This window comes from Mauremys mutica, chromosome 1, assembly GCF_020497125.1.
Source record: "Mauremys mutica isolate MM-2020 ecotype Southern chromosome 1, ASM2049712v1, whole genome shotgun sequence".
In the NCBI taxonomy this organism is placed as follows: domain Eukaryota; kingdom Metazoa; phylum Chordata; order Testudines; family Geoemydidae; genus Mauremys; species Mauremys mutica.
Window position 1 is genome coordinate 93,734,865 of NC_059072.1, and position 21,709 is coordinate 93,756,573.

Below are 21,709 nucleotides of genomic sequence, written 5' to 3' on the forward strand. Positions count from 1 at the left end.
TTTCCTAACATCAGGGAATTCATTTAGCTGAAAAAGTTTCATTGAAATATTCCTTTTTTAAAAACCTAATATTGTTTCCAAACATAGCAAGACTACCCATCCATTGCCACATTCACATCACATGGTAACTGGGAGGGGTGGAGAGCCACCACAGCCAATCCAAAAGAGTTTCCCCTTCCCCCTCCAGACCTCAAATGTTGCACAGGCCATTTTCTGTATGTAATGGTAGGATAGGCTCTCTCAGCATTTAATCACAGTAAATTCAAATGTGAAAGATGGACAAACTGATGCCCAAACTGAAACCTGAATATCGTAACTCAAGTGTCTTAAAGCCACCAACAGTCATCACAAATTCAAACTTACACACAAAACTCAGATAACTTGGGCCTGAACCTCTGCCCCAAACTCAGTGCAAACCTCCCCCCGCCCCCAGCAATTCAAACAAACCAAACCTCATCTTCACAAACTGAAACAGTAACCTTCATCTCAAACTCAAGCCTGAGTCATAATTTTTCTCCCATACCATGAATCAAACTTTTAGCCAACAAAACCTTTCTCTATAATTTTACTCTGAGCCCACTGTAGGCTGAGACAGGGTGTCAGGAGTTTAGTGAGTGCTGGAGGACAGATGATGAAGAAAGCTGAAACGTACATATTCCAACATCAAGTCTCAATGCCTTAAGGAACTTCCAATATAATGGGACATCCCAACCCTAAATCTCTGCCCCAAATCTCAACTGCCACAAAGAATTTGAAAATCAGAACCTTCCTAAGGACTTCTGACCCATCACACTTGGCTGTCCCTGAACCATCATCACGGAGAACTCAACTCAGAACCACAACTATTTGCCTAAACTTCAAACAAAACCCAACCTCCTAATTCTTTATTATTTATTATTGGTAGCATCTAGAGGCTTCATTCAGGATCAGGTTATTGAAAATCTCAGTAATATTTTTGTAAGCTTCTGCTGCATCCCTTAGCTTTCCAATTTAACCTAGAAGCAAATCCATCAAAATATCATAATAAGAAATGGATATTTCTCACCCAGCCATAAACCAGGGAAGCCCTGGAAATCTTCAGGAGAAACTCCAATCTCATTGAGATTTCCAGCCATAAGAGTTTTGAATAAAGCTTCAGCTTTTTGTATGCTGTTTCATCTCCTCAAATTCCTGGATCTTTCAAAGGTCCCCAGATCTAATAAACCCCCTTTTACATACTGTGCCCATATGGAAAGTCGGGGGAAAGGTCAATCACTCCACAATGGAGGAAGTTATTTCCTGGGGAAGTTAATTGAGACTACCTGTTGCTTATTGTTCTGTTACTATCCGCTCCTTAAATCAAGGCTGTGAGATTCAGTAGTGAGGGGTGTGATGTTGAGATTTGCAGATCATATCTACATTACAGAGGTATCCTCACAATACTCACTAAACTCCCAAAGTCCTGTCCCAGGATGCACCAGAGTCAAACCTGCAATGGATTCTCTGGAGTAGGCTCATCTTTGATCCTGGTGGAATCGAGAGAGGAGATATCCCCAGGAGAAGATACTCAGCAGCTAGTTTATGCTCACTAGCTAGCAGGATGAGGGTCATTCTGGTGGCCCCCCAACTGAGAAGCATGAACAGCATGAAGCAGCTCTATCTCCAAGTAGAGGCTGAGTTCATGGTATGTACAGTACGGTTAGATGAATAAATATCCCTCATTGAAATAAAGACCTAGTTATAAGCCAGCAGGAGCTGGGAATTCCCCTTTCCCTGCGCCTTCAAACCATCCCACTGTCACTGACTCAGTAACAGGAAGGTGCGGGAATACATTTGAAAAGTCTGTCCCCTCTCTTCTCCCTGCCCCTGTCCGTGTCATTCCGGCTGACACTCGCTTTCTCTGAAATTCTCCCTTTGGTAAGCAGCTCCTTTTGATCACATATTGCAACAGGTGAGCTGCTCTGTAAACATAAGCGAGGAACAATTTGTTAAATATCTGTGATTTGTTAAATATGTACGAAATCTCCTCTCTTACCTGTTGGGTACCCTGCAAGGGCAGGGGTAGGGGAAGGGCGGAGTGGGACGAAGAGAGAACAGGCAGCTCGAAAAGGATATGGATTACACACCATTTTGATGCACCAGTTGCGGGGGCTGGTGGTCTGTTTCAAGCAAAAGAACACCACAGGCGCCAAGTCGGGATAGGGCACGTCAGGGTCCAGCGGCGAGTCAATATCCTCCTCGTCTCCCAGCTCCAGGGATGGCGGAGGCTGCTCCAACGGCGGTGCCTGCTCAGTAACTCCCAGATCCATGAGCTCCAAAGGGCAGAGGGCAGAGGTGTGAGGGGGCTGCCTGCCTGAGTGCCAGGCCGAAGAGGGGTGGGCGACATATTCGGCCATGCTGGCACAAAATGAAAACTCCTGGGGAGGAAAACAACATCTGTAAGGGAGAATCGGCAACCAGACGCACAGCACAACTGTGTTTTTAAAGGGAATGTAGGATGGGTGACTGGCACTGGATTGTCAGTGCTGCATACTAACGGTCTCACTTTAGGCCAGAGTGGCCACATGGATTTTAAGCAGCACTCCCCCTCTTCAGTGCATTAAAGTTGGATGGTGTGATACAGCCTTTTCTCCCCAGGACAGGTGCAGCATGAGCAATGGCAGCACTACCTTCCCATACCCTCTGCCAACCTGCCTCCACCCTTGGCAGGCTGCCACTAGCTAGTCCTTATCTCCTGACAGCTCTTTCTTTTGGCGCTTCAGAGATTATAGCTTCCCCTCCCCCACACTCAACAGTCTGACCAAAATCAGCTTTCCCATCTGCCACTCAAGTGTGTTGCCCTCACACTTGAGTCTCTGCGCCGGCTCCACCCTACACTTCAAGCCAAGCTCAACCATCTTCTCAGCCCCACGTCATGTTGCCTACACCTCAGGTCTGGTGTCCTGATGAATTTCTCCCCAACAACCCCTGCTTTTCTGCTCAGTCAGCGATACCCCTGCCATCTCCTCCTCTCTCAGGGGTCTCCAGATCTTTTTCCATGCTGCCATTTGGGATTAGAGCCCTTTCTGTAAGGCACCTCTCTCCCCATATTCAAATCCCTCCGAAAACACTCTTTGGCCTCATCAACACGACATGATGAGAGAAGAGAAAGGAAAAGGAATAAGGACAACAGAGTAGGCAGCAAAACCATCAAGATGGACGTGTGCCTCACTGGGTTAAAATGTGGTCTCCTTAAGGTCACCCTATCTTGCCTCTCCCTTTCTCCACCATCTGTCTGGGTATCCCATTCACACGCACTGTTGTACCAAACTCAGATTGCCCCCTCCTGAGAGCAGGGACAGTCCTTTACCTGTTTCTGTGAGACACCCCGGTACATAAGAATGGCCATACTAGGTCAGACCATTGGTTCATCTAGCCCACTATCCTGTCTTCCGACAGTGGCTAATGTCTGGTGCTTCAGAGGGAATGAACAGAATAGGTAATCATCAGGTGATCTATCCCCAGTCACCCACAATTTTGGGTGCTCAAAAACCAAGAGCAATAAATTACCTAGGGAGACAGGGATGTTCTGAATGCCCAATGCATTCAGCCCTTAGCCTCTCTGCTCCCAGATGCTTGGATGCTATGGAGATGGAGGCCACATAGATTAAATAAATTCCTCTGGAAACCTGTATGAAGCCAAGCCCTAAATGAATGATATAATTCATCTCCCTTAGACTGTAGGCTCTTTGGGGCAGGGACTGTTTTTTTGCTCCGTGTGTGTCAGTTTCTAGTGCACTGGGCCCAGATCCTTGCTTGGGGTACCACAATACAAATAATAAACGTACATTAAATATTATGTGCTCAAGGCTGTAGCACCTGGAGCACTCATATACCACAGCAGTAGAAGCATTACCAAATATGTAATAATTATGATGATAAAAGGAAAGGGAGCATGGATGGGCCTAGGAAACAGACTATTCTATGTCACACCACACCAGGTGGAGGTGGGGTGACAGAGCAGTAAAGAATAATGTGCATTTAACAAAGAACACTCCTCTGCTGGTGGACATGCTTAAAAGTAGCCTCACAATGGGAAAATACAGTGCCAGATTTTTATATATTATTTTGGCCAGCAGTGGGGGAGGCTTGGGAGGGTGAGGGGCATTAAATGACATTGGTTTAAGAGTTTATTATGTTTACAGTGTTAGGAAAAGTGCCTGGTCTGAAGGCTTGCACTGGATGCTCTATGAAGGAATGTAGAACATCTTTTAGCCTGTTATACTCAGTGGCTCTTGAATATGCATGTTACACATCCTGGCTTATACCAATAAAGTAGCATTAAAAAACCCCAACCTTCGAGAAATATCCAGTTGTCAACAGCACAGGACTTATCAGTCACCCAGATCCAAAACATGGAGTTTATCTCCTCTTAATCCTCTGTCTTCACTCTAAGGCTGTATGTTATCTTTTGAAGACTTGCCAGTTCACTGATTTCTCTCCCCTCGTGAGCAGTTCCTTGTTCTGCCAATGCAGCCTAATCTTGACCTGCAGCACCCCCTGCTGTATCAGTCCAGGAACCCCTCTTACCCACACAGCTCTGCCCATATCTTCAGTACTGACTTTCAGCACCCCATTATTCCAGTCCTCAGCTTTGCCTATGTACCTCAGGCTTGTCCTACAGCACCCCTGCTATCCCAATCCTAAACCTAGCCGCTCCCCCTCACTTTGACCATGCACCCCTCAACCCTTATTCACAATACCCTCCACTATTTCAGTCTCTTTTGAGCAGAGAATAGCAAACACAAAAGACACACAAAGCAGACACAACATCCACTAAGGACATGGCTGAGACCCCTCAAATTCAATACACTCAATATCTGCAGCCACTAGAAAAACAAAATCCTGCCTCCTGCCAACCCACTGGCTTTGGGAATATTTTTTAAAATCCCAATAGCCAAAGCAGCAGAATGCTCCTCCCATTCCTCCTCCATGCCCCATGACCAAGCAATTGCATTTTCATTTCTACCAGTTACTTAATTCTGAACGCTCTGGTGACACCCCACACTCCCTCACCCACCCCCTTTCTTTCCCCCTGTCCATTCCTCATTGCCCACTCTCATCTGGAGTTCCCCCCACAGCCTATTAACATGCTGTGCCTGAGCACAGCTTCTATCCCATTAATGACACCGAGGAGAAAGGCGAGTGAGACCAGCCAGGAGGAATGACTTATTACGATGCTCAGAGTGGCTGTACTGACGAGGGCATGACAATTCCAAAATGCAATGTACAATGCCTCACAATTAACAATGCAACCCAACAAAGGAAGAGGGAAACAATCTCATCAGCATGTCCCTACATTCTCCCCGATTAAATGTTCAGGGTCTCTCTGCCTCCCCACCACCGTCAAACACAGTTGGGTATGTCGCGATGAGGACTGGGACCCTGGGAAATAGCTCTCCCTATGGCACTTAGACAGACAATCAGCCCAGGCCTCAGAGTGCTGGCAGGGGCAGGACATGGTCTGGCAATTCACTGCAGATTCAATAAAAACCAGGGGAATAGCTGCATCATGAGTGGATTATCTGCTTCAATTTGTGCAGCCTGGAATGACTCATTAGAGGTGATATGGATGCAGCACCAGATTAGCCCTTTTGGGAGCTCGGAAGCTAAACGCATCCTTTGTTTGACAGCTGCCCCGCTGGAGGTCTTAGGAACACTCCCTCCTTTGTTCAGATAAAATCCTTTCCTTCCACCCCAGCCACCCCGAGTGCTGTGATCACAGCACATCTCACATGTTAAGCAGGGTCGGGCTTAGCACACTTTGTAGGGAGACTGACAGGGGAAACCGAAGTGGTGCGAGCGAGTCGGGAAGTTATGCTTTTTACTCAGAGCCAACCCTGATACTCCAGCATAATGCGGAAGGAAGGGGTCTATAGCTGGAGATAGCTTTCGGATGAACCCGTGGTGGTGACCACTTTTGTTTCAGCTTGGCAGGATTCAAGTTAAATCAACAGACGTCGGGTAAATGTCAATTTCAGAAGATAAGAAAATCGATTAAACCAATATCGACCGGTAACAGTCGGTGGGAGTCCAGCCCCCCTACCCCTGCTCCATTGCACCTGCAGGGATTGGGTGTCACCCACAGGTCTGGAACTGGGGTGCTGCCACACCCCCTAGTTTGACGTGGTTTCCATCATATCCAGGGTTACAGATTGTTCATTGGCTCGGAGCACCCTCACTGTACAAATTTTCCAGTGCCCCTGGTGTCACTGGTCCTGCAGTAGTGCCCGGAGCCCTCTGCAGTCCCGCCACCATGGGACTGAGGGAGCACAGGCCGGGCTCTCTGCACTGCTGCAGGGCTGGTGCGACCCTATCCCTGCAGGTGCAAGATGCAGGGAAGGCTGCAGTCCTAGCAGGGCAGAGCAGAGACTCTCTCCCCCCAACCATGACTGCGAGGAGCAGAACAGCCCCCCATCTGTGGGGGATGCCACCCTGGTGCTGAATGGCTGCTTCCCCAGGCAGGAACTGTTCAGCAGCACCCCGTGGCCAGGCATTTGTCCTCCTCCTTGCAGTCCTAGCCAGGGTCTCTGCTCCTTTGGGCCAGGATCACTGCCTCCACCACACCTTGTGCCTGGGTGTCTTGGGCCCCTCAGCCATGCAAGGAGCCCCCTGCATCTTTGGTGTTAGTGCTGGGAGCCCTAGAGCCCTGCTGTCAGCACTATCCTAACCCCAACCCTACCTCCTCCCACCCAGCATTTCCAGCAACTGTAAAAATAAAAATGGTTAAAAAATAAAAAATCTTAAAAATAAAAATCAATATTAGCCACCACAATTAAAGACCAATACAAACTAATTCTGCCAAGCCGAGCTCTGGTGCTCAAGGCTTCCAGTGCCCGTTTTACAGCAATAGGGATGTCAACCCCAATGTCCTGGACAAATTCCAGCTCGGGTTAGGTGACATGTTACCTTCTTAAAAGTGCCCCTGCAGGTCTCACTTCCCCTCCTATGACACCGCTGGCTAGTGTGGCAGGGGCAGGTTGGGCGAATGCATTTCGGCCCAGAAGTGGTCACATTTCAGCGATAGGCGAGGGGAAGGTGCTCTGTGTGAACACACACACACAGATAGGGAGAGAGACACACACACAGACACAAGAGCATGTTGAGGGGATGGTTCTTTCTGGGCTGAAAGGCGCTATTAGAAAGATGAGGGAGGACTAGAAAGTTCTAGAACCCACCTCCAGGAGGATCCCAGTCTCCCCTTTCTGTAGGTGCTCCTATAATCAAGGTGATGGGTGCAGTATAAGACAAGCAGATAGACAGAGGTTCCCCCACCCCTTCCTCCTCAACAAATACCTAGCCTTTGCTGGGGTAAGACAGAAGGGGCAGTCTACAGCAAGCTGGTGTTGGCAGGACAGACCTATCAGTAAAAAAATCAAGTCTGCCTCCTTAAGGAGTGACTCCCTCCAGGGGAGATCTCACTAGTATAGCAACTTTGGACCAGCCCCCTTTATGACTGCTCCCTGGATAGAGAGCAGCTTGTTGTCTGACATGTCTTCCTACCCATCTCTAAGGTCCTGGCTTGTCCCCAGCCCATGAAGGACCCACTGCCACACCCAGGATCTCTTTCCAGGCACAGCTTTATTTTCCAAACATAGGCCAAACACAAAAACAGCTCCTCAGCCCATAGAGCTCCTTTGCGTCTCTTAGGCCCTCCTGCTTCAGGGCCTATGGCAGGATTCTTCCTTGTTCTTTTTAGCTGAGCCCCATCCCCCAGTGCCCTGGAAGCCCTTTCCCCCCAGGAGGTTCCCACTGCATCTCCTCCGAGGGGACTCTGACACCCTTTCCCAGGGGACTCCTTGCTGCTCATGCTTCCCCTTTGTTACTGACAGGCTGGCTCTTTATAGCCCCAGGTGCTGCCCCGGGCACCTGTTCTAGCACAGGGGCACTAGACCTGCTTCATTTCAAGGGACCAGCCACCCTGTGACACCATCTATTATAAAACTCATCACAGCTGTACCCAGGGAGAACAGGTTCGGGCCCCGGTGAAAAAAATTTTCAGGCCCCCCAGCAAGGGCGGACCAGGCCAACGAAGTTGGGGACGCCGGGCCCCCTTCCGGACCACCAGGCCCCGGTAATTTGTACCGGCTTCCCCCCCTCTCGTCAGCCCTGGCTGTACCCAGAAATGACGCTAGTACCGTAGAGAGCATTCTAGAGTGGAATGTTGGGCAACTCAGAACCTTCTAGGACATGGCCTTTAGCCTCCCCACTCCATGGGCTACTCGCAGTTTGTCCCCTCTCTGAGGCAGCAGAATTCCTTTGTGCCAGTCTGCGTGGTGCGCTTCACAAAAGGTGCCACAGAAAAACTGGTACAATTGGGCCACTCGGGCATCTACCAGAAGTACCAAATGTGAGTAACTGAGCCAAGCCCCTTCAGCAGGGAACCAGAAATAGGGAATGGAAGCAGAGTCAGTGCCTCTCCAAAAAACTGCTGGCAACCTCCCCTCACCCTTAGGTTGAAAACCAGTGTTTTAGAAAATCCTGGCACATTCCTCTGCTGGTGACGGATCAGTACCAGGCAAATGGCACATGGAGGGACAGAGTGGTTCTTTGCCAAACGTCTCTCCTTTGCTACCAAGTGCACAGAAATGTATGAAATGGTCCTTTAAAAAAAAATCAGATCAGTCACTCATGCACAGGAGGAGCAATGCTGACAATCCATCCAAGGGGAGGAAGGACACTCATGGTCTCAAAGGGAACTGCCAACCCCTACACAGTTTGCACCCAAAACCTTCCTTGTAGCCAGGTCTCAGAACTGTTACCTCTGTCCCCAGCATGCATGTCCCCTGTGAGCAAGCAAGTTCAAGCCCACAGCCTCGCTTTCTCGGTCTCTCGCACATGGACACACACACACACACACACACACACGTACTAGCACAGAGAAAGCTCATTAGCTTGCCTGCCAGGAGTAGCTGATGGCCTTTGGCTCATCCCATTCCCATTTCAAAAGCACCTGGTTTTGCTGTGAGAAGGCTGGAGGGTGGATTTTGATTCCTCCGGGGGAAGCTGATCTCAAATGGCAAGAAAAGCTGCAAGCTTAATGAGCAGAAGGAAGCACCTGGAGAAGAGGAGGAGGGATTTAGATTCAGGAGAAGCAGGGACTCAGGGGGTGTCTTCATCACGAAGGCCTGTATCATTTCATGGCCTCCAGTGAGACATACTATCCCCCAGCGCTGCACAACGCGGGGGCGGGAGGGGGATTAAGATTTCAGGATTGCTAATGCCAGGGCCTTGGCACACATGTAACAACAGACCAAGATGCTGAGAGACAGCCAACACGTGGCGCACCGCAGACACTGTCACCCACAACCTCCCTGCCCCTTCCCTACCCCAGTGAAAAGTATTTGGTGAGCCATGACTCCTCCTAAGTGTTGGCCACAGAGATGAAAGGCCGATAGAGGAGACCAGACCACCTAACCAGAGCCTGGATTCTTGGAAAGCCGGTGGGAAGCAAAGAGGATACAGATGGCTACAGTGGAGAGGAGCCCTTTAATGCCAGGGGAGAAAGGGAAAGTACCTGATGGCTGGAAAGCTCAGTCTTTCCTCTCTCTCTTTCCTTCCCACACGTTATAACCTCTCTCACCCTCACTGACCAGAGAAAGGTCCAACAAGGAAGTGGTGCTGCACCCAGAGTCCATCCTAGGGGACTAAAGGAACCAGTATGTGCCTCTGTTTTGCCACCTGTCTGGGGTGTCTGTTTGGTTGATTATTCATGTCTGCCTGTCTGTGAGTGTGTCCACATGTGGGCAGTTGTGCACATGGGTGCTCCTGTGTCTGTGTACTTCCCTTCCTCCCTGCATATATGGTACCTCACAACTATCCCCATCTCAGCTCCAGACTCCCCTCCCTCCCATACAGCCCAGATGTTCTCCCTACCCACCTCATTGTAAACTGCTTGCATACAAAACTCTGAGTCATGAGACTGAGATAAGGGGGAAATTAAATTTCTTCCAGTTCTGTTAAACAGCTTTACATTTTGATAGCACCTTTCATCCGGAGGGGATGCACATTCTTTGTCGACCATCTATCAGGATCGCTCACCTGCTGCTGACATGCAGCCACCTCTGGCGTGAAATGCAGCAGTCATTCTGTACCTGCAACACTGTTATGAGAGGGGGAAGAGAAGGATAACGTCTCCCGCTGAAATTGCAGGGGGCAATTCTTAGGCAGACAGAATTAAATTAATCCATCATCTGTGGCATGTAGGCCCCAGAATAACATTTGTGCCTTTGTATGCATGTCTGCATGTGAGTTCATGTGCATACCTGTAAGAGTATGTCTGCGTGTCACTCTGTGAGTCTTCTCACCAGGTACACATGAACATGAACATGCATAAGTACATGTTTGGTATATTTATGAACATGTGTAAGTGAATCCATTTGGTGAGAGTGTGTGTGAGCGCATGCATACGCAGTGTGTCTGTTGCACATGATGGAGTCTATGTTTGTTTCTTACACACGTGTCAGTTGTACATTATCTTTGATGCATTCGTCTGTGTGTGAGACCTTTTATTCAATTTCAGTAGCACATCATCATTTGTACATGGTTCTATGTTTATGTTAATCTTGTGTGTGTGTGCATGTTCCTGTCAAACAATGTCTGTGTGCATGTGTATGCACGTATCTGCATGCACATGTAGATCCATACATGTGCATGGATATCTATAAGGGAGAGGGATCGGCCTGTTTAGGTTGCCCACACCTGGCTAGCCATCTGACCCAAATCTCTTCAACTGGAGTCAAGTATCAGGGGGTAGCCGTGTTAGTCTGTATCCACAAAAACAACAAGGAGTCCTGTGGCACCTCAAAGACTAACTGGTTTATTTGTGCATAAGCTTTCTTGGGTAAAAAACCCACTTCTTCAGATGCATGAGTGAAAATCAAATTGGCCCTGTCAACACTGGCTCTCTACTTGTGAGGTAACTCCCTTCTCTTCATGTGTCAGTATAATACCACCAGCATCTGTAATTTTTCACTCCATGCATCTGAAGTAGTACCGGGAGGTTTTTTACCCACGAAAGCTCATGCCCAAATAAATCTGTTAAGTCTTTAAGGTGCCACCAGACTCCTTGTTCTTCAACAGGAGTACACCTTGAGAGACTAGGAAAGTGCAGACAGGAGTTAATATAACACAAATGGGGCAAGAACCCTGAGGTCTCCTTCATCCTCACAAAGTACTTCTTGGGGTACTTTCCACTGTGAGAAGAGGGGAGGGGAGGGTGTGTAGGACTCAGCAGAAATTAATTCACTGTTTGTACCTGAAACAAATAACAGAGTATTGGGAAAGAAGAGGAGTGTCTCTGTGCTCCAACACATCATCTGTGGACTATGCAAGGTCTAGGGTCCTCCATGTGGTCAGGCTGTTTAAATGCCTACTGATCATTTCCGTTCAGATGAACAGCTGCTTAATTGATTCGTCTTATCTCCTTACACTTATTATCCTGGGCCAATTCACTCAGAGGGCTTGACAGACTCTTCCTTCTCACCCTTGCTGCTTTGGAGACTCTCACTTGCACAGAACTCTGAGCAATCAAGATTTCACCAGTCTCAGGGAAAGGAGAGGGAAAGCAGCATAGGCTGATCCATGCTCCATAGAAGACTCCTGCTCTTATGCAAAATCTAATTGTTTGGCCAGGAAGTACTAGGCAGGGTAACCTTAGTCAGTCCAAGAACAGGAGATGGGGGTGCAGAGTGTGAAAAAGACGCCATGGAAATCAATAAGCAATAAAGAACAATGCTGCCCTTTGCTAGTGGGATGGAGAAATGATGATGGATTCTTTACAAAAAGCAAGAGGGGGAAAAGATACAGTGTGAACAAGGAATCATCACCAGACCCACAGAGTCATGTTTGGGCTTGGGAGATCTCGGGGAAGGGTGGGTCCCTATGGCAAAGTCTCCACCCTGCAGTGCTCAGGATGAAAATCTGAGTGTGATAGAAATGAGAGATGGAGAAGACCTAGCAGGTCTCATTTAGTCCATCCCCGGATAACGCACAATTGTTCTCTACAGAATATTGTTAGCGCTCTGCCCAGTCTAGTTTGAAGTGTTCCTAATGATGAGGGTTCCAGGACGTCCTTTTGGAGATTACTCTACATTCTAATAGACCTCTCTGGCAGCAAGCTCTTCCTGAGAGTCAGCCTATCGTTCTTTCCTCTCTTAATTTCATCCCATTACTCTCAATTTCATCCCCTGGTACAACCCACAATAATTCCTCCCCCTGCTTGGGGTTTTACACCTTTCACGTTAGTAGAGTCTCATCATGTCCTTTCACTTAAATCATCACTTAGCCAAGCTGCACACATTTAACTCTTTATCCTGCCTCATAAATTAATCTCTCCAGCCCCCATGTCATTTGCATTGTTCATCACTGCTATGATTTACCTACATCTTTCTGATAATGAAGTGCCAAGAACTGAATACACTGTTCCAGGGGGGGAATCACATCACAGCCACATAGAGTAACTGCGGTGATGTCTGCAGCCCAAAATTCAACTTGTCTATTTTGCTGCCTTATCGCAGAGCAAGCTCACATAGAATTTGCTGTCTACTGTCACACCTCGGTCTCATTTCCCATTTCTTCCCGGGTCCTCCCCCACCCCACTCCCCGAATCTCTGTGCTCTCTCTATCTAGGCATTTGTACCACATGTTTCAGATTACATTCCCCCAGATGCATTAGCTTGCATTTTTCTAAGATGAATCTCATTATGTTATTTTCTGCCCATGTTTCTAATCTCTCTGGTTCTCTTTGTATTATTGCTCCGTCCTCGCTAGCATGTGAAAATCTCCCAATTTATTATCATTGGAAGATGTCATTAACATGCTGTTTACTCCCTCTTCCAGATCATTAATGAAGACATTAAATAAGACGGGACTGAATGATGATGAGGATGATGAAGAAAGCAATCCTGTGAGCTCCCAGGATGGGAGGGGTTGGAGCTTTCCTCCCATATGCTTTAGGCCAGGATGTTTTGTGCTGGAAGATGAGGGGAAGCTGAATGTTAGAAGCCAGAGCTTTTCCAGTAGCCTTTATAACACACTACTCAACACAGGACTGCACACGAAGAGGGGAAGGCAGTTATGTTTTCCAAGCTGTGAGGGAGGTCATGGAGCCTGGTCGCATGACCCCCATTAACTCAATTCCTGTTTTTCTGGCCTCCAACCTCAGCTGTCACTGACGGCGACGTTCTTTCTATTTCTTGGGGTCCAGTGGAGAGATGTGTATGCTGGGACGGTGGGGAGGAAGCTTGGATTGCCACTGCCCTTGCTGTACCTCCTCTGTGGGTAAATAGGAGGTGTCAGTCCCCAGGGCAGATGACAATCTAGTGGTTTTCCCCAGCACTGTTAGAACTAGAAAGCCCTGGTCACATCACCCACCATTCCTGAATGACTGGTACATCTGTGTCCTCTCTCACACCCCCTACACTATTCCCCCCAACAGCTCTGCTTTTAACAAGGGTCATATTCATCCCTGGTATAACCCCACTGAAGTCAGTGGAGTTACCCCAGAGATCATTTTGCCCCAAGGATTCTCCCACATGGGAAATCCATTCCAAGAGCAAGTTCCTATGGGGAAAAGCACCAGTCCTACACCCTCCATTCCCCCACACTCACGCTTGTTCCTTCCCTGCGTGGATCCACCATAAAGGGCTAACATGCTCCGCCCCCAGAAGGGGGCATGTTGCAGCTTGCCAGCATTCACTCCTAAGCCGTAACGGCAACAGCCAAACATTCCGCTTGTGCCAGACCTGTCGCTGAGGGAGACCATGCAGCCCCGCCTTCATGGTACTTGCAGCACCTTCAGGCAGGGCAGCCGGGGCCTCCGCCAAAGACACCACCCCCACAGCTTAGCTAGGTTCTTTGGACAAGATTTCACAGCCTGACTGGGAGTTGCCAAGAATGGGCAGGGCAGGGCAGGGCGAGGCGGTGGTGGCCCCCTGGAGATTTAGGAACTCTCCAAAAAAAATCTTTACATCCCATAGGATGCAATTAGATTAAATAATATTAGGCTTGAGCCTGCAAACACTTACTCAGGTGAGTAATCCTTATTTGTGAGTGTGCCGGAAACACTGGGACTACTCATATCAGTAAAGACTACTCGTAAGCAGAGTTTTGTAGGGTCGGGCCCATTCAGAGAAGCCAGGGCGCTGCCTCAGAGGGACGAGTAACTGAGGTAACTGTGCTGGAGGGGAACCCTTCAGATGCTAATGCTCAGCAGAGGGACTGGGCTCCTGCCACCACCAGCCACTCTTCCCTCTCAAGCCCCCGACATGTCCTTAACTCCTCCTGCCTTTCCCAAGACCCCTCTAGCCCCCCCCCATGCCTCCAAACTCCCACTGACCTGCCCTCCCCATGGCCCTGCTCTCTCACATCCCTCACCTCCATCACTCTCCCATGGCACTGCTGTGCTTGGTGCCCCAGGAAGTTGAGGCAGCAGCACTGAGTTGTTTTCCCCCCTTCTCCCCTTGCCCCTTATGGTCCCCCAACCCCTCCAATACCCTACCAGAGCTGCAGCCTCTCCCCCATTCTCCCCAGAGACCCTTCCCTTCCTAGTCCTGTCCCAGACCCTTCCCCTGATACCCAGCCAGCTCCCCTAGCACCCCAGGACCTCTGTTCTAAGCAGAATTGGTGAGTCAGGGAGGGAGGTTAGCAGTGCTGGAGATCAGAATTGGACAGAAAATCCACCTCAAACCACCACCCCACTACACATTCTGACTCAATTCCTCTCCTCAGATCCCCACTAATCATCATACCTCCCCACTGTCCAACCCGCCGGTTCCTGGCCTCCTGTGGGGCCAGTCCCGTGGAGGGTGCCTGAAGTAAGGAAGGCAGTGGGTGGGTAGGCGTGGGAGGGCTAGAGGATCTGAGGGGCAGCAGGAGACATCCATGCCTCACATCCAAACCCTACAATCAGTGACAGCCTCAATCCACCACCTGGCTTCAGGAGAGGTCTTCAGACAACCACTGCTCTCTGGTGGTGCACAGGAGGGTCCCTAGAAAGACAAGCTGCCTCAGGAACAAAGCTAATAGCTCCACTCCTGAACCACCTTCAGGTGCAAGTCTCCCCCTCTCCCTGCCCTGTTATGGTGGGAGACGGGGAGACTGCTCTCCTTATGAACCACACACAGCCCCAGTTCTCCCACTCCTACTCCACTCCTCCCCCCCCCATGCCCCACTCAACCCCAATCCCGGCCTGTTCCCTGCCAGCCCCACTCCCCACCCTTTCCCCCACCATCCCTACCACATTCACCGGGTAAACACTGCTGGATATGAATACGAATAAACATTAAGGAGTAGGCTGGAGCATGGGCAAAGTAAGTTCAGGGCTGTAACCGTGTGGGGTATGGGGACAATGTTAGTGGAATCACTGCGGGGGGAGAAGGGAACAGGTCGCTGCAGGGGGATATGGGAGAGGAGCGTTGTGCAGAAGGATCAGTAGGGAGACAGGCGTCGGGGACAAGGAGGCATGATGGGAGCCCGGGAGGATAACACTGATGGCTAGCCCTGGGTGAAATTAACCTCTCTGCAAAGGCCTATGTACCACCTAAATCCCTCCCCAGTGTTGCTATGTACTTATTTAAACCTGGGAAATCCCCCCAAACAAAAAACTTCCTTTGCTAAGACCAACAGGTGCTTGACTACAACTCTCACCAGTGCAATCAATACAAATCAAGGACACTGCCAGCAAAGGCAGCCTTTGTATACTTCATATTCATAATGCCCCTAGATTGCACCATACAAACATGCTCACAGGTTCCTCACCTCAGCAACAAACTCCCCTGCAATTCCCGCATATCCAACCTGCTGCATTGCATGCACTCAGTTCCTCTACATCACACGCAAACCTGCCACCTTATTTCCCCGGGAAAGAACAGACGGGTGGAGTTAACTCTTTACAGTCTTTGCCAGAACACAGTAGCCTATGCAGGACGTGTGTTCACTTAGCAGTGGTCGGAGTTAAAGTTGTGTGATGGGGCGGGATTTGGTGTGCGCCCTGTGGGGCTGGCTGCGTGTTTGAGGGGTGAGGGTCTGGTGACGATCAAGTAGCAGCTGTTGCCAAGACTGCCTTTTTCCACCTGGGCCTGGAAAGAAGGACACGACCTTCCCTTAGGGAGGCAGCCCCTCATTATCGGGTTCCATGCCTTTGTCGTGTGGAGATGAGGCTGCTGCAACGCACGGGGCTCCCTCTCAAGACCCTTTGGAACAGGAAGCCGGTGCAGAATGCAGCTGCTCGCTTTGAAAGCGCACTCCTTCACCAGGAGCTTTGGGGAGGTGTTGGATGGTCTGGGTTTGACCCACACGGCCCTGAATGGTTTGAGACCTGCCTACCTGCGAGACCTTCTCTCTTCCCATCTGACACTACTGCAGCGCTATCAGCGCCCCAGGCTGGCAGCAGGGCATTTTCTGGGAGATGTCCTCACCCTAAATAATCCCAAATTGCTCTTCAGGGCATGCTGCAGTGCTTATGAGGTAGTGAGTTGAAAGGTACAGGGAGGATAGGGGAGTACATTACCAAGATGGCTGGTTAATTTATACTTTCGGGGTTATGGCTGGATGGGTTAGTCATATTTTTGATTAGTCTGAGGTATTTTTATATACCAGTGTGAGTGCTGAGAGCTTTAGGATAGGCATTTTAAAGATGTCTGAATAAATTTCATTAGTTGACTATAATAGGCTATAAAAGTGAAGAAATCCTCAATCTTAATTTTAATAACATGTAGCTCATACAGTAGTTTTCATCTGTAGACCACAAAGAAAGTAAGTTTATCCCCATTTTACAGATGGGAAACCAAGGCACAGAATTACTATGGCCCTGACCCTGAAATCTAATCTGGTCTGGTAGATCCCTGCCCTGCAATCTAATCCGGTCTGATAGATCCCTGTCCCCATTCACAGACCCACTAACTGCAGTAGGACTCTGAGCAGGCACAGATGTCATCCACCTGTGGAGATTAGACTGCAGGATCAGGGCTATCCCTCAGACCGGAGGCTAGCTGTTTTAAAGAATCCTTCCAATCATATGTCCATTTCACACGGGTTTTGTTTTCTTTATGTGAGACAAATGAACAAAAAGCAATGTAAAGATTTTGTTTTGAAGCAGATGAAGCTTACTTGCACCGGAAACTAGAATTCCAATCCTTCCCCAAAGGGACACGGGCTCAGCCCAATCCATCCTCGTCTTGTTTGTCTGCACCGCTAAAGTTGCTATGATTGGACTGGATAGGAGAGGGCTGTAAAAGCAGGGAGAGCTGTAGATCAGGATTGAGTTGCATTGGGCAGAGCTGCATGGTATCTCCAAAACCGGATTAGCCGGGGATAATGCAGTGAGGCTTGAAGTACATTGGTAAAGCTGTCAGGAGGGAGAGAGGCCAGGACTGGAATGGCAGGGAAGCTGCAGGTATGGACTGAGGTGCATTGACAGAGCTGGAGGAAGGCCCAGGGCTGGAAGAGCAGGGGATGCTACTGATGAGGTGGTACAGCAACAGAACTGGATGGGGGAAACTAGCCCAGGCACTGCTAGACTCTGGGCAGCCTGACTAGCCTTTCGCGTTTCACAAGTGCTGAGATCCACCACACTTACCCGTCCATACAACAAGCAAGCAAGCAAACAACTAATAATTACTTCCTGAGCCAGCATCAGCCCATGCTTCCCCAGTGTCTCACCCTGCCTGGTGCACACTAAGGTGTCACTGCTAGTGCTGCACCCAAGGTAGCCATGGGGGGAGATTTTAGAAAAGAGGAGAAGGCTAATGTGCACACGGCTGTATCTTTTTAAGCATCTTCAGAAAGAGCCAAGCTGCAGGAAGCAGAAATGGGACCCGGAAAGCCCCTGCAGACGAAGCCCTCTCCTCGCTTCTCACACTCCTGAAACCTCACAGCATGACAGGTGTCTCTTTACTCGTGTGTTGAGCTGGCAAGTGCTCATGCACACCCTTGCCAGGGACACCTGCCCTTCCCAGTCTTTCCACCAACACACACACACACGCACATGCCATACCAAAGCTCCCTGGATAACTGCTGCCCCCATCCCCAAGTCGGGTGGGGTGACAGTTCTTCCCAAGCCAGCCAGGTGCACATGTGTGGGTGGCATGAGCACATACCTGCACCCCCGCCCCCAGAAAAGGAATGTGACAACGTAACAGATTTACCTAGATGGGAGAAAAAGGGGGCTGTATTAAGCTAACAATGTATATTTGATAGGAATGCCATGAAATCATAGTATTTAATGGAGAAAAAGGAACCCGCAAGCCCATGCACAATCCCCTACCAGCCTGTACTAAAGCTGGCCCTTGCCTGAATCTGAGTTCCTATCAAGACTCAAGATATGTGGAAGCGCTTGTGGGGGGTGCTGAGATGACTTAGGGATCCTGAAAAATCGCTGTTCCCCTCCTCCACTCTCTATGTGTTGCAGATTAAGTTTCTTTAGAGGTAAAGGGTGTCATGAAGACTATTGGATTGTGAATTTCTTGCCCTAGATTAAGACAAGGTTAAAACATTAATGTGGGGGTGTGGGTAGGAGACCCCCCCCTCCGATATCAAACAAATCTTTGATCACCAGCCAGAATTGAAAGAGACCAACAACCCTGCAATAGCACATAGAAACAACAGACAATTAATGCAGCATTATGCAAGGTGACAGAGATACAGATCCACTAACAGACCCCTAGATCAACAAGAAATTGTTCCCTTCTGACTGAGAGAAAATGCAAGGCAAGTTCTGTTTTCTGACGTTTTCCATTTTCTTGGAAATAATTTGCACTGAAGTGATTTCTTTTTTAAAGCCCCATATACTTTTCACTCAGCTGCTGTTACCACAAAGCAAATGGAAAACACTTCAGTGTTACGAAAACATAATACCGGGGTTGGGGGGGACATGCCAAATATTTGCCAGTCGTCAATGTCTAACAATATCCCTGGATCTCTTTTTTTTTTTTTTTAATTTTCTCTCTCCTCCAAATGCACAGAAGATGACAAATGTTACATGGAAAGTGCATCCTATCCTTCAATCCCTCCAGAACACTTTAAAGAGCTGCACACACAATTTCAATGCAATAACAGTAAGCAAAAATGAAGAAAGATTTTTAAAAAAACAAAACCCAAACCCAAGACCCAGCTTTTGCTTTGCAAATGGAAAAAGCTGAGAAACCCCTAAATCCACCTTTACCAGTAAACCAGTTTAACAAAAGTTAAATATTTACAGGCTCAGACAGTCAGCTCTCCAGAGGGGAGATGTTCTAAACACCCCCCTCCCCGCCAAATATCCCCATCCCAAAAAAAGATCCATGATTAATACTAAATTCCCTCTGATTATTCATGCATCCATTGTATAGTATTTATAGACATATATAAATAAATAAAGAGATTCGGTATGTGTGTGACAAACGCATTCTTTATAACAATTGCCCATATATACTACTGGACTCATATTTTCCCCCCAGACAATATAAATTACTACTACTCGTTGGGTGAATAGTGGCAGTGACACACACACACACACAAATAACTTTCCTTTTTGGCAAGATGAAATAGCTAACATTACAGATGCATCTACCCTACACCTTTACTCATTTCAAAAAGGAAACCGGTACTAAAGAGAACAGACATGCTAAAGGTGGAGAGGGGTGGGGGGTACAAGTTTTCTATTTTTTTTTTAAGAGAGCCGGACATTAGGTTAGCCAGGTGTGCCTATTTCCCACCTACCTTTGCATGGAACAGAGATCTCCAAAAGGGAAAGTCCAGGTCAAAGAAGTAAAATTTAAAAAAAAAAAAAAAAGCAGCTTTGAAAAATTCCCAACACAGCCCCCCTCCCCCAAGCACACACACACACACCCTGCCCCCCCGCACACCCCAAAAGAAGAAGATCAGGATCAGCTGAGCGACTGGGAGCAGAGAACCAGCTGGCAAGAATCAGGGAATTGTGTTAGATCCATAGCTGCGAGCATCGAGCGTGTGCAGGAAGGAGATGGTGTAAAAGGAAAATACATGTTAAGAAAAGGTGCCTGTTCAGGCTGGAGTCTGAGGCTTCAGAGTCCGAGCTAAAACGATCTCTCCCTTGGAGGGAGGGAGCTGGGGTGGTTTGTTTCTCTTTTCCCCCAGGCAGGTGAGGATAGAGGGGCAAGGAGTGAAGGAAGCGTCCTTTTAAAAAAAAAAAAAAAAGACGACGACCAGAGGGGCAAAATAATCACAAGGGGGTGGAAGATGATGAGGGAAGTTTAGCTACTCCATGGTGGGAAAGCTAGGAGGAGAGATTTGTGTGTGGTTTCTATCGGTCTCTCTCTCCCTGTGTCTTACGGTATGTTCACCAAAGGCTTACAGAGTGAGTGGCACAGAGAGAGAGAGACAGAATAACTAACTGTATAGGCAGGGAGAGAGAGAAATGCTATCCTTACAGTGACACCAAATGTCTTTAGGGGAAACCTACAGTTACAGACACACACGGCAGAAATTTTAGAAGCATCGGAGAAAACACATACACACACACAAAATGTGGGGCTCAGGCCAGCTGGTCTCCCCCCCCTGCCTTTAGCCAGCCCTTCCTCTCTACTCTATTCTGACACTAGCTTCAGACTGCTAGCACCTTTTCCTCTACTCCCTGTGTGTGTGTCCCTCCACAGGTCACAAACCAAGCAGGTAAGGAATTTACCATTCTCTCAGAGAGGTGTAATAAATAAGGAGTCCTAAAAGCCCCTCCCTCAAATTCAGGTCACCCCCCCCCCCCACACACACACACACACACTCCCTGTTACCATAACTGCAGGGATGGAAACAATTCGCTGTAAATTAATTCCCCACTGTGTTTGTGAAGCTGGGGGGGAAATGATGTTGACAAATAATTGACAGGGATTGCTGGACCCGATCCTCAGCTGGTGTAAAGTAGCATTGCCCAGCAGGAGATAATGCAGCTAGGTCGGTTCATACCAGCTGAGGATCGGCTCTGTTATTTCTAGCAGTAGGCCCTGGTCCCCCACCTGCAGAGGCTGCCCAGGAGCTAGGAAATAACTTAACCTGACTTTGTGACCAGCCTCTCATGAGGTAAGATAACTAGACCCTACCATATGTACGCTTTGTCTCCTTCTAAGTTTCTGTTGGGTTTTCATTGCAGATGGGGACAGCACCTGGCACTGAATGGAATTAGCCCTTTAATTACAGCAGGTAAGAGGTTACACTTCTAGTATACGGTTTTGTCTTTGCCAACCGCCTGTGTGGGGACTATGGCCCCAATTGGGTCTGCGCAGAGAAGCCCTGGTGCTCACTGGGGCTCTGCACAGGCATGGATCCAATTGGGGGATCAGGGCGTCTGACGCACTCCCCCCATGTCAGTAGTTCTCCAACTGGAGGGTGCTTGCAGTTGTTCAGGGGGCTGTAAGTTCCACTCACGCCCTGTCTCTGGTAGCATTTGTCCTTGCAGCAGATTCCCCTTCCACCACACATGTGGTCATGTGAATTCCCAATGATGGATCCTAGGAACTGTGGTAGGACAGGACTCGGGGGTGCATCTGAGGAGGATCAACAGTTGCAAGTGTCTAGATGTGAGATCACAGTATGAAAACTGTTGCTATGGGTGCTGTGGTGCCCTCTTATCTATGTGAAGACAAAGGTCCTGACCACTTGTGGTCATTAAAGAGCCCCTGGAGCTTCTCGCAAGGTTAGGGGCACTAACCCTAGAATCCTGAGCAATTTCCAATTTGGAAAA

The 21,709-nt window shown here is 48.6% G+C and overlaps 1 long non-coding RNA gene across 1 annotated transcript in view; it reads right to left on the reverse strand.

Annotated features, from left to right (window-relative positions):
* Window positions 1-1,125: 1,125 nt before the first annotated feature.
* Window positions 1,126-21,709, reverse strand: part of LOC123347982 — a 57,739-nt gene continuing 37,155 nt past the window's right edge. The window contains exons 3-4 of the long non-coding RNA XR_006573135.1: window positions 2,106-2,396; window positions 1,126-1,940 (exon numbers count right to left, since the gene is read on the reverse strand). This is a non-coding gene — a long non-coding RNA (uncharacterized LOC123347982). The remainder of the gene's footprint in view (window positions 1,941-2,105; window positions 2,397-21,709) is intronic.